General features: G+C 27.9%; 1 protein-coding gene across 2 annotated transcripts in view; it reads left to right on the top strand.

The window, feature by feature from the left end:
- Positions 1-663: 663 nt before the first annotated feature.
- LOC106685432 (uncharacterized) overlaps positions 664-13,376 on the top strand; it is a 195,182-nt gene continuing 182,469 nt past the window's right edge. For both annotated transcript variants that reach the window (XM_024358893.2, XM_014428091.2), the window contains exon 1: positions 664-771. The gene's annotated coding sequence lies outside the window, so the exon portion shown is untranslated. The remainder of the gene's footprint in view (positions 772-13,376) is intronic.

The raw sequence follows: 13,376 nt of genomic DNA, 5'->3' as shown, positions 1-13,376 counted from the left end.
TATAATTTTTAAATATTTTTTATGGACTTGCCAATACAAAAAAAAATACAATATGTACGTAAATGTTTCATTATAGCTAACCTGATCAATGATTTTGAGATGTGTTCATTCAATCTAAATACATGTTCAAATATAACAATAGCAAAGCATAATTGTGTCAGGTAATAAAAATATATAATCTCTTAAAAAGAATAAAATGTTCATCATCTACTTCCATTGTCACATGAAACAATAAAGATTACACAAGAAAATTAATAGTTCTAAAATTTTAAACAACATGGTGTTTTTAATAAATATATTTATTAACTATTTTACTGATGTTATTGCTTCTTTACAATCATTCTATAAAAGAAGTAGAGAATTTTCGTACATATTCTTTGTTTTTTCCAATTGAATTTGTATAGTTTTTATTTGATAATTAATTATTAACCGTTTATTATTATTTGAAAGAAATAAAACTGAAATAAAGATTTTCGATAGTTCATCTCCTAATCATTAAACTTCCGATTAAGAAGAGTCCTGGAGAGAGCTCTCCTTCCAGCCCCGGTTACCGGTAGTGCGGTAGTGGAAGTGCCGGTAGCTGAAGAGCTGGATGAACGAAGGGTTGGTAGGGGGTGGTGGGGGACTAGCTACATAACGCAACTGCACTACCCCGCTCTGGCCATACCCTCCCGTGCTGTCTGTCTGTCTGTTGTGTACGTCGTGTCCTCAGTATCTTCGTCATCAGCTTCTTTTATCTCCTCTCAACAACCAGGGATCATCACTCCTCTGGCAAGTACATGCTAAGTTCATCACCTAAAATAGGAAAACGGGGTGAAATTAATGGGGGAAAATTATCCATTTCAAAAATTGATTTTTTTCTTATTTAAAGATTTTTATATTATAGTATAATAATCGAGAGTTCATCTCTAAATAATTAAAACTGCAATTAAAAAAGCATATTAATTAACTATATCACTATATTATATTGGGTACACATAATTTTAATATATTTTCTCCTGTTTTTACTAGACATTTTGTCAAGCTATTACTTCTTCATCTCATTTTGAACAACACATTATTCCATGTTTAAATTTATATATTTCAATTAGTTAAATTATGTAAGGTTTTATATTTTTTTTCAACCAAAAAATCTTATAGTCACAATAAAAATATTAAAAGAATTTTAGAAAATTAAAATAAAACTAAAAATAAGTTGTAGACCGATCATTAATCAAAATAAATAGATCAATTACAAAATTAGGATAATTCCTATTCGGGCATAATTTCTCTAAATATCTAAAATACATTCAGTTACAACGTTAGTTTTCGGCATTTCCATTAACATAAAATAACTTTTAGTCTCTTGTATTTCTATTTAGTATTTCTGTAACCAAAATAATGATAAAATGTTTCTCCTTATACAAATGTAAAACCTGCACAATTTGTTTTTTTGTTTCTTTTTAATATTTAATGAGCTCATATTCCATCCTTTGAATGATTTTTAAATTATTTTATTTAAATTATATTAAATTGTATTAAACATTAAAGAGATTTATTTATTTAAAATTTTTATTGTTTGAAACGAAAAGTAAAAAAAAATAGGTTTGATCTTAAATTCAAAACAGTATTTTAAAAAATGACATATTTCAGGACAAGAAGCAGTTTAATTGTATTAATTAAAAAAAGCATCCAAATTTCATTTTTGGACGTTTTTTCTGGTATCATGGAATATTCATGCTAGTAATGTTGTAAAATAAAAATAAAAATTAAATTAAAGAAATCATGTATAAAACTGTATTGAAAACCACATATTGCTAATACAATTAGACCAATAATAAACCTTGTAAAATTATAATTTTTTTTTAGAATGTAAAACAATTTTCTGTAGTGAATTAGTGATTCTCTTAAATGGTTAATGCCGTTTGACGATATAAATACTTAAAATTAATCCATTAATAAAATTTTATTGTTCAAAAAAACCTATAAAAAAAAAATTGAATATAATTATTACTTTCGAATAGAAAAATCATAGATATATATTTATGCGAACGCCAAACACAAGAGATACACACAAATTTACATGATATTTTCTCAGTGGTTCGATTAATTTACATAAAAACCGGTAATTTATATTGAAAAAACGAAGTTAATTTAGATTAAAATGGATAGGTCCTCCCCTGGTATCAGCATTCATTTACATGATGAAGATCCGTGGAATCTGAAAAGAAGATGTCCTCGGGATCTTCGAATTTAAAGGAATGATTGAAACATCACAATTGGGGTGGTTCCATCTCATGAATTCCATGTGTTCTGATGTATTTATCACATTTACTCAGTATTTAATTTCTTTTATATCATATAATCTCACAAGATGGGAGAAGTGCCTTTACATATTTTTGTCTTCTCATTTATACAAAAAAATAAAATTAATTGATTTTTCGTAATCGTTAATGAGATCATACGTTTGATATGCTGATATTAATTTTATTTATATCAAAATACAAACTATGCATGGAATTTTTAATTTTTTTTTTTAAATCCGTACCATTTGATGTTTTAACCAATTATTGTGGTTTTTAAAAACTATATGAGTCAAGAGTTAATTTTAATTTCACCTTTCAAGGGCCAAACAAACAAATATATTAGTTATTAGTTTGGTATTGTAATGTTAGTTTAACAGTATCACTTCTATTTATTTAAATTAGGCGTAAATAAGTTACTAAGAAACAATTATCCAAAACTCTATGTCAAAAACACTAAAGCAAACGTATTAAAATAATAATAACTTTTTAAAAATACAACTATACTATATTTGTATTCTTCACTAATGTATTGGACTGTAAAAGAAAAAAATGAACGTTACTTTAATATTTCAAAATATGTTGTAAATTAATTTAAAATTTTTTCTCTTTCAAACAATTGAAAATTTTTGCGAAATAGTTTTTTTTTTTCGTTTTCTTATTTTGAAGATTATAGTATCAATGTTATTTATTTTATTAAAATATATTAATGTATGTATGATTCTTGATTTGGAAATGATTTGTTTTTCAGTAAGTAGAATATTGTATTAATATCATATATTTTTACCCAAATATTTTGAAGTAGTGATTTATTTTTCATTTACATAAAAAAAAAAAAAAAAAGATTTTTGTTTAAGCTCTTAATATACTCATATAATTATTTCACAGAGCATCTAATCTTTTTATTAATGGATCCTTGAGATACTTATTATTAAAAATAATAATACCGATAAAATAAAAAAGAATGGCCTTGATGCCGAGCCGTTTTTTCACCTAAATTAAACTAACAGTTGGCGTTGCAAACATCGACTCAAATGCTCTGATTGGTCTCATTAGTGAAATGCGCACAACAATTTTGTGGGACGAGTTCCAGAAATTCCGAGGAGGAGTTAAACGTCGGATTATTCCGAGAGAAAGTGTGGCCTTAAATTGTGCTACGTGCTTACCGACGATGTGGAACAGTTGCCGTCTGAGGCTGGCAGCTTTCTGTGCGGTCATCAAGCTTCAGGTGGTCGGGATTCTTCAGGGTCAGGTCTTGGCTTTAGTTCTGGAAAGCGAACAAGGAAATCGATAAAAAAAAAATTTATAGGTTATTTAGTAACTTTCCAAAATTCAATTTCAAATCCATTACTAATATAAGATATGGTTTGAACTATTTTAGCATTCGTGGTGTTTGTATAAATCGGTGGAATTTATTTATGTTGCTATGAAAAAATAGTAGGGTTTTTCATTGGACAAATCAGTGAAAATATGAAATCAAACACTGGGTGGAATAAATATGCACTCAATTATGTGATAAAACCAATCATAAACAGCATACTATAAATTGAAAAAACAATTTTTTTTTGTTTTTAAATGTATGATGTATAGAGTAATAGTATAATTTATACAAATCAATGCTATACGATACTGTGGTAATATAAATTGCTGTGTTCCTTTTTCACTTTTACTTTTTTATTTAAAACTTCGTTATTACATTTTTCTTTTTTTTTCTACATCTCTTTAAATGTTTTTTCTCTTTTAAACTAATTCTTTAAAGAAATAAAATAAAATTTTCCTACAAATCTCTAAATAAATAGTATTAGTGAAAAGGATACTAATAATATTGGTAATTATAATAATTATAATTAACAATACATAAAAAAATAATATAGTTTCACCCAGAGATGATATTTAATTAGAATTTAAAACAAAACAAATATTTCAGGAATATTATACCAAGTATATCAGGAATAAATAAAAGTAACAAGTATAAAAAATAAAACAAAATGAATAAAATCATTACATATTTTAGAATTAAATAAAATAACTAACACAACCTTAATGGAATTTTGAAGATTAAAATCGTCCACTCAGTTAATTATTAGTGGATAATGGTAATTTGTGATTTACAGAAAACGCATTTTTTTTTTCAAATATTTTCAGTCACCTGGCACCTGAAGCGATTTCTTCGTTTAAAAAGTTCTTTTGCATGAATATAATTGATGTTAAGATAATTTCCAGACACAAGTACCATACTTAATTTGAAAGTTTAATGACGGTATTCGTAACTAAACCTAATAAAGGTAGAAACTACTATCAATTAAAAAAAAAGATTAAAGACCTAAGTACAACATATCCTTGCATGAAACACAGGGCACAAGGAAATGGCCCAATAATTTAAAAGTGAAACTAAACCAATATTTAAAATTAAACATTAAGGCGGTGTAATTTAAAAAAAAAACATCATCCTTTAAGTAATCACATTAATTTCATAATAAATTTACTTGTTCATTTTTTTAAAAAGTATAATATTAGACATATTATTAAATAAATATTTTTATTATTCAAAGTGTGATTCGGATATTGGCCTAAAATTAATATCCTTAATGGTCTTCTTATTGTATTGCTTTTCCTATCTAATTATGGAGTCGAAGAACATTGGTTTACAGCCAATAAAGGTTTTCAATTAATTTATTTTTTAGATTTAAACTCGATTAATCAAAGATGACCGATTGCAATCGAAGCTAAGAGGAAGGAACACAATCGATAATAGCCACAGACCGCAGCCTATATTTCGAAGAACGCCACCGTTAGACGTCCGTTTGAAGCAATCCCGGTTAACAGATTCCTAACGAAAGAACATTAAAGTAGTATTACGAATGTACAGCGTGTAATTAAAACCATATCGCTACTTTGCTTTGATAGTGGCAACTTGAAAAATAAAAATCTTTTTTGATAGTAATTTGAATTGGACTTTTACAAGGACCCCAATACTGGAGTTACCTTCTTTACTGGGATCGTCCTTTAGACTGTCTCAGCAGCATGGTTGTCACTAAGTAATCCCAGTCTTAGGGCTTCAGCCATAAAATACCACAAACAAAATCCAATACCACAAACAATATGTAAATACACTTTTTTGTCAGATTTGTGACCAACAAAACAACCCATCTCAGAGAGGAGATCAATACTCCAAAAATTGTTGAAGAGAATCCCAACCCACCTCGCTAAATTCCGATTTAGCAACGTCTTATATCACTAATGATACATTTACTAAAAATAAATTTAAAGTTATTTAAATATTATATAGACAAGACTTATGTTAAAAATTAGTTAAATTGAGCAATATTTAAAAAATAGCATAAATTGGATAACTGCGTTATATGTCCAATAAGTTTTAAGAATACCCATGTATTTTTTTTTGTATGTAGTATTGTACCTGAATATTAAGATTGACACCAGGTTAACAGGGAATGTAAAATTCCTTATACCTAATATAACACTATTCGAATTCCGAATTAAGAAAGTTAAATTTAATTTTATTACAATTCAAAGTTATATTTAATTTTATATTTTTCTTATTATAGAAAAAAAAAAATTACTAATTCTCAAGTGGAGCGGGGGAAGGCCCAACATTATCTGAACGATGATTGGTACAAAGGTTAATTATAATAATAGCGAGTTAGAAAAAAAAAAATTACTATGTTTTGGTGAGAAAATGGATAATTCAAATTTATTAAAAATTACATTGCGGAATACGAAGTAATTTGTTGTTTTTATAATGAAATTATCTCGAGTTATTTTTCAAAAAACGGGCATTCCGAAGATGAAAAATAATAATAATAACAAAAAAAAAAGTGGAAATAAATGGAGTATTAAAAGGAATTAATAAAATGTTGTTAAACACGGTATTTCAGTTTGAACTAAAGTTTATCTACTTATATTAAATAAAATCTTGATTAGAAGCAAGGAGGAGCACTTCCTTATTTTTTATCACTGATTTATTTTGTCTTATATGATTCTTTAAAATAAGAGTAATGAAAGTTGTCCTTAACTTATCTGAACCACGATTAATCACTGTAACAATGTACTAATGTATAAAGTAAAAATTATAAATAATGATAAGCCTCAAATATCAAAAATTTTCATAATTTTTTTTATTTACTAATTTTATTTTATAAAATTATCTGGAATAAACCGTTTTTTAAAATTTTATTTTACTAATTTTTGATTGGATATTGTTCAGAACTTAATCTTTAAAAAAATTATTAAACTTGTATGAGTAAAAATAATTATTATGTCCAAGTCATCTAATCCTAAAAATCACACTGAGATATAGATTGAATAAATAAATATTACTTTTTTTATTAGAAACTCAGAGGTTCTTTAGACTCATAATATTTAATAAACATATAAAACCTTAAAACATCCTTGAAAAATATTGAAAATATCTAGACATTAAATTTTATCTAGGCAGCACAAAATATAAACATAAATAATATATATTATATGTAATAATGATTATGTATTCTGATTTTTTAAAATAATAATGGATAAACACACTAAATTATTGCCCTGTAATTTCATGTTCTAGAATATATAAAAAATATATATCTTTTTAACATATATAAAATTACTAAAAAACTGAGAATATAATATAAGTATGTTTGTTATTTATTTTTTCCATGTAATTTGAGGTTTATGACTACGAAATGATCCAATGCCTCTAGCCTTTAGGTTTTTTCTAAACCAAAATACTATTTGATACGGTTGTTTTCTAATGGTTACAGGTTAGAATACGAAATTATAAATGTTCGAAAAAAAAATTAGGTATCATGCCGTGAGTTAGAAGATTACTTAAATGATCGTCGGCGTACGGAGTGAAGGTCAGCAATTATTTTCATCTGGTAGCCGACACGAAACCTAATTCTTCACAGCAGACCGAAAATTATAATAATTCTGGAGAACTGGACAAAACGAAGAGGTCAGAAAAAGCTGTCCTCCAAAGAGGACGGATTACACCCTGACCTTACTTACATCATGTCCAGAGCAACGCCACCGCAAGGACGCTCGCATCTCACGCTAAATTAGCCACATCCAGTTCTGTATTAATAAGATTAGTTCTAGCGTGAAAATGTCTAGTCCATTGTGTACTCGGAAAATTGGATGCTTGGTCTCGATTAACCGTGTCATTTAGTTATTGTTGCCGCCGCAAACACAAAACGAGTAAAACACTAAACGCTGAAGTCTAAGAAATACATTTTTTTGTACCGATGAATGATGGAAATAAAAATTTCATTCATGGAAACTTATCTTAGTAGAATAAAAGTGATCAATGTATTGTATTGCTCTTTCCGTCGCAGAAAATAATTATAAATAATAAATTTGAAACAACTGTAAAACCTTACAGAAATTGTTTATTTGCTTTAACTCTCTACTAGGGAGCTCCGTAATTTTTACTGCGTTGAGATTACACATAGATATACAAAAGGACCAGGAAAATTGACTCTTTCGAATTTTTTCCTTGCTTTTCTTTACACATTCAGTAAACGTCTCGTCGAATTTTACTCCGCTTTGGTTAAGTATTATTTTTTACTAAAAATATGTTAGTAAAATTCACTGGTAGTCATAAGTAATATACTGTAAATACTACCGGTCACTTCTTTACTTTTAAACCCGAACAATTATGAAACTATTTAAATAAATAAATAAACTATTCAATAACTTTATAATTCATTTTTTTCTTAATGTTCTGGATCGATTTCTTTTTTAATATTTTGAATCAACTGTATAATCGTGCTGTAATCAAATTTATTTTGTTTTAAATTGCAAAGATTTTTGTGTGAATATTTATAGTTATAAATCATTATAAATAAATATTATAACATATTTATTATAATAACTTACAAGGTATGATCTCAGCAATTCGTATAACTCAGAAATATGGTAAATTAATAGATATTGACATGATTTAGGTTTGATTCTTTATTGAAGAAACCTGTCCGATCCATAAAACGGATCACAATCAATGAACAATTATTTTTTTCTTACTAGATCTATATTTAACTCTACATTGCTTCTTAAAAAAAAGTTATTTTTATTTTACAATATATTCAATTAATTTTTCTTATTAAACAATAATGTTACAATAACAGAGGCAAGTTTATGTACAGACGTATGGATGAGTCGATCGCCAGAGCCTGACGGATGCATGTCAGTCAGTGCTAGAAACAGTGCCACATTTAGGTCACACAGGACTTCTGCTTGTTAATTAGTGACAAAGTGAGCGATTAGTTAGATCAGTGAAAGTACAGCTTTCCGCTTCAGCTCATGCTATCTACAGCTCACCACAGTTATCCTCTATAAAAAGATCTCCAATTAGAATTATTACCACAATTAATCGTTCAGGAGATCAAGAGAAGTCTAACGGAACGGTCTAGGATCTGCAAAGCTCATATGAAAACTTGAAGAAAAAAAGACGAGTTTTTGCTAAATGTTTTGAAGAACTACTCACACATTAGGCACATGATTCAAAAGCGATTTAGAGCAGTGTATACTCGTTTATCCACTGTTTTAATTTTACCATTTTTTTTTCGCTATTAAAAATCGATCATAAGCTGTTGTCACACATTTTCGGGGGAAAAAACGAGATTTTTCTGCGTAGTTTTAATACAAAATCACCCTTTATACTAATACGATATTGTTTAGCTAAGGTATTACTAAATTTTATTTATTTTCATTATATAAATGACGGCTAAGATTTTACGCCAAATCATACACAAAGTTGAGATTAAATTAAATCAGTACTGCTACAAACCAAGAAGGGAAAGGTGTACTTTGTAAGGAGGTACTGTTACTTGATCAAAGGTTGCGCAAGGAGGTAATTTGTTCAGAATAGCGCTCGACCACCAAATTTTTACCCTATTAAGGGTAACCACTTTATGAGGCTGAGTTGGCCTCAAAGGACTACCGAGCCCACAGGGCTGACTCACTGTTACAGTGAAACGTAAAATAATTATATAGCCGGTTTCGAACCCTGGAGTTAGTAGTGCAATGCCTTGCCATTGAGCTACCCTCTCCTAATCAAAATTGAGATAATGCTCAATCAATCTATACCAGAGTAAATTATTGCAACTTATAACGTAGAAAAATGAAATATATATTAACAATTAAAAAAAAATCTTTAAAATGTATAACATAAGGCACTAACTGATTTCTATATTAAACACAAGCCTCAAGGGACCAGACACGTTTAGCTCATCATACAAACATACTCATACCATTAATTACAATTAAAATTTAAGTGGTTAAACATCATTACATATGTTGTGTCTGTTATTCACACGTTTAATAAAAATATATGATATTATTTTTTGGGGTTTACTTTAGAGTGGTGCCAATAGGTAGTTTTTCTACACGCCTGTATCACTCCACTATAACTTACATCAAATTTACTAAAAATACAGTTGTAAATTCCAATAAAGATAAAAAAAAAATCCCTTTACTTAAACTGTAAATTTTACATTATAATAAACATAAGCTAGGCATGCCACAGTTTAATAATCCTTGATTTATTCGGTTTTCTAATTTTACTTACAACAGTTATTTGAAGAAATGGAAGAAAAAATATTTTTAAATAACATTGAATAAGGTGAATGGATATTTACCAACTAATCTCTTTCTGATTTCGGTAACAATGGAAAGAGATGAATTGGAACCGGATGCCATGACGGTCGTTGAAATTAAAAAAGATTTGGATTTCGCATCAGCATTCCCACTTCAATTGACAATAGAAATAATAATGCCTATTTTAAGTTCTTTTATTTTATTAACAAGATTTGTTTTAGCTCTTAAGCTTCTGAATATCTTTAATTATGTACATCTATATTCTCATTATTCATGTGATGAATTCTAAACTCACACTTATGGGAGTTATCCTTTAAAGATATTAGTAATTGTAGTATCAACTGGAGGTACTGGGCATACACTAGTTTATATAATTTATTTATTACATGTAAATGTTTACACATATTATTTAAATTAACCAAGACTATTCATTACACTCTCCATCACTTAAAATATAAGAATGTAATTTGAGGAGAAGATTGTCAGGGATGAGGTCAGCGAAAATACACAAATAAAAGAAACATATTTATTTGTGCGATATGTACATACGGCACAAATAAATAAATTTCCTTATTTGTGTATTTTTGCTGATCGAATCCCCAATTATCTTCTCCTCATATTAATCTACTAATTATACATTTATATTAATCATATTAATATAAATGCATAATTCGTGTTGGTTATTTTCAACCTAAGATATTAGATATTTATAAATAAATATGTTTGTTAAATTATAACAAGAAACACGTTAGAATCCAATCTGGCAGAAGTTCACACTGAAATAACTAAGTGGATTGAAAATATGTTAATTAGCCATGCTATTATTCAGCATTACAAAGTGGGTAATTGATACTTTTGCTAATTGAAATGTAGGTTGTAGTAACTGCAAATTAGGTGTTAGGAACTAGTCAAATGTATTCCGCCTACTGTTCCACATCGCATAGCAAAGATACAAATATATTCAAGAGAACTTTCTTATCGGTTTTATGTTTGAAATGAACAGAAAACTATACAGTTTTAAAGTAAATTAAAGACTAGAGTAGCAATCGACAGACTTTGCAGCGCAGAATATGAGGAAGACGATATTTCGAGGTATCTCTTACCCTTTGTGTTGATTTTTCTGTTCCCCACACTTACATGTGATAGAATCAATCATTCTAGAATTATTGCAGATTTTTAGAGAACAGAGAACAGTCCTGCATCTAAGTCATATTATAATATATATAGTCCAATGGGATAACATTATATGTCACTTTTAAATGATTTCAAGATAGTTAGTAAAAAAATAAACTAAAGAATATACATAAAGTGATTCCGTCAATTGTTTTTTATGTTTAATGATTTTCCATCATTATTTTCTTTTGCTACCTTAACATCAAAATTATGATATGAAGGAAACTTCTTTTTTGAGATTGGTTTTTGTCTATTTATTCCTTGGTATTTGCCAGTATGGTTTTGATTACGTATATTTTAGGTTTTGTACGATTTTGATAACGTATAATACGTAATCCCGTTGTACTTAGATAATTTCTAATTAGAATGTATACTTTTCGCTTCTTGATTTAATTTTTTTTTTTAATATTTGAAAGTATTAGGAAGAATTGTTAAAATAAACTATTTTAAAGCTTCTTTAAAAAAATAAATAAATAATAATAATTATTTAACATATTTTTTCAATATAAAATATTTTTAATACTCTTCTATTTCAATTGAAATATCCTTAAAATGTACAAAAAAATATCTTGCTATCTGATAGCAACATTGAAGTATGTATAATATACAAATATACTTCATGCTATATATGTATAATATACTTCATGCTTGTTATATTTTATTTAAATAAATAAAAAAAAAAAAAATCGTATCCTTTTAAGCGTACAAGAGACATCATAAACACTCTTCGCGGTTTCTAGTCGCGGTTCTGGGAGTTTATTGACCCTCATGATGTATAATGTGCAACTAGAGGGGAAGTGTCCTTCTTAAAGAGCACCGCCTACAATGTAGTCCAATTAACCTTTCGTTATTGATCAGGAACGAGCCGTTGATGGCTGTGTAGTGAGGAAGAGTGTCATAAAGGAGTGTGTGTGTGTGTGTGTGTGTGTGTGTGTGTGTGTGTGTGTGTGAGAGAGAGAGAGAGAGAGAGAGAGAGAGAGAGAGAGAGAAGAAAGTGTTGCTATAAAGAAAGGTCAAGGTACTTCACCGGTAGCTGGTGTGTGAAGGTCGTACGTTGGCACCTGTATCTGGGCCGTCTCTACGCCCATTGATAACGCTAATTCATATTTAAAAAAATATATTTATATTAATAGAAATATATATTTATTATAATTAAGTTCTATGAAACTCAGAAAACTCAATAAAATAAAGAATTATATTGGAGGGTGTATTGTAATAATTTCAAACTTCAATGCATTTTAAATATTTTAATTTTTAATTGATAATACTAAATAACTATTTATACTAAATAATTTAACAGTAAATCATATTTTTTTGTAAAAACGTGTGTATTTTAATTTCTTATTCCATTTGGATATCTCAAATAATCATCAATAAAAGAGGATAACTAATAATCTAAAACTGTTTAGGAAAATGCAATAGCTATACTGTTATATAATTCAATTAAAATTCCTAGTTTATCAAAAAACTATATACTATAGAAAATAATCATATTATGAAATAGAAAAAAAAATACTCTAAATCATTGTTGCCTGAGTTTTTTTTTTTTTTTTTTGTAATTATGGGAGTAATTCTTCCCGTGTCCAATGTTAAATTTCGTGGTCACAGTGTAGCTATATGTTCGAATTTCAAAAAAGTTTTCTCCCAGCTTTTATTTGGTTAATAACAGGAACCGAGTAATTAGGTTGTATATTATCTAATACACAAGAAGTTCATTCATTTTCATTTTTAATCACATAATTTTGAGGCCACCTGAGACAAAAAAAAATTCTTTAAACATAATTTTTAATACAAAATTATCTCACTTTCTTAAAATCTTATATTTGTAATTTTCAGGGCTTGAAGCTTTCACTTAGAAATCGTAAAGAGCGGAAGGAAACGAGAAAAAAAATACCAGTGTGGAGATAAAGGATGTGATATATATGTCCCTAATAATAAATTAAGTCAATTAAAACTAATTTTAATCGACTTCTTCTCGAATCGACTTTTACTTCTTTTCGATCGAATTTTCGTTGATTGATAAATATTATTTTCTTTTGCTGCCTTGACATCAACGAAAGAGACTCCAACATAGTTTATCAAACCTATTAGAAAATTATGATATCAAGGAAACTTCTTTTTTGAGACAGGTTTTTTCTATTTTCTTTTATTTATTCCTTGGTATTTGCCAGTATGATTTTGATTACCTATATTTTAGGTTTTGTACGATTTTGATAACGTATAATACGTAATCCTGTTGTAGTAATTTCTTCAAATAACTTTTTTGTAAAAGTAGTGCCGTGTACGGGGCTCGGGGTTTCTAAGCCCGACTGGGGG

This window comes from Halyomorpha halys, unplaced genomic scaffold, assembly GCF_000696795.3.
Source record: "Halyomorpha halys isolate HHAL.00 unplaced genomic scaffold, Hhal_1.1 Scaffold692.1, whole genome shotgun sequence".
NCBI lineage: Eukaryota > Metazoa > Arthropoda > Insecta > Hemiptera > Pentatomidae > Halyomorpha > Halyomorpha halys.
This window is presented reverse-complemented; position numbering and strand designations above follow the sequence as displayed.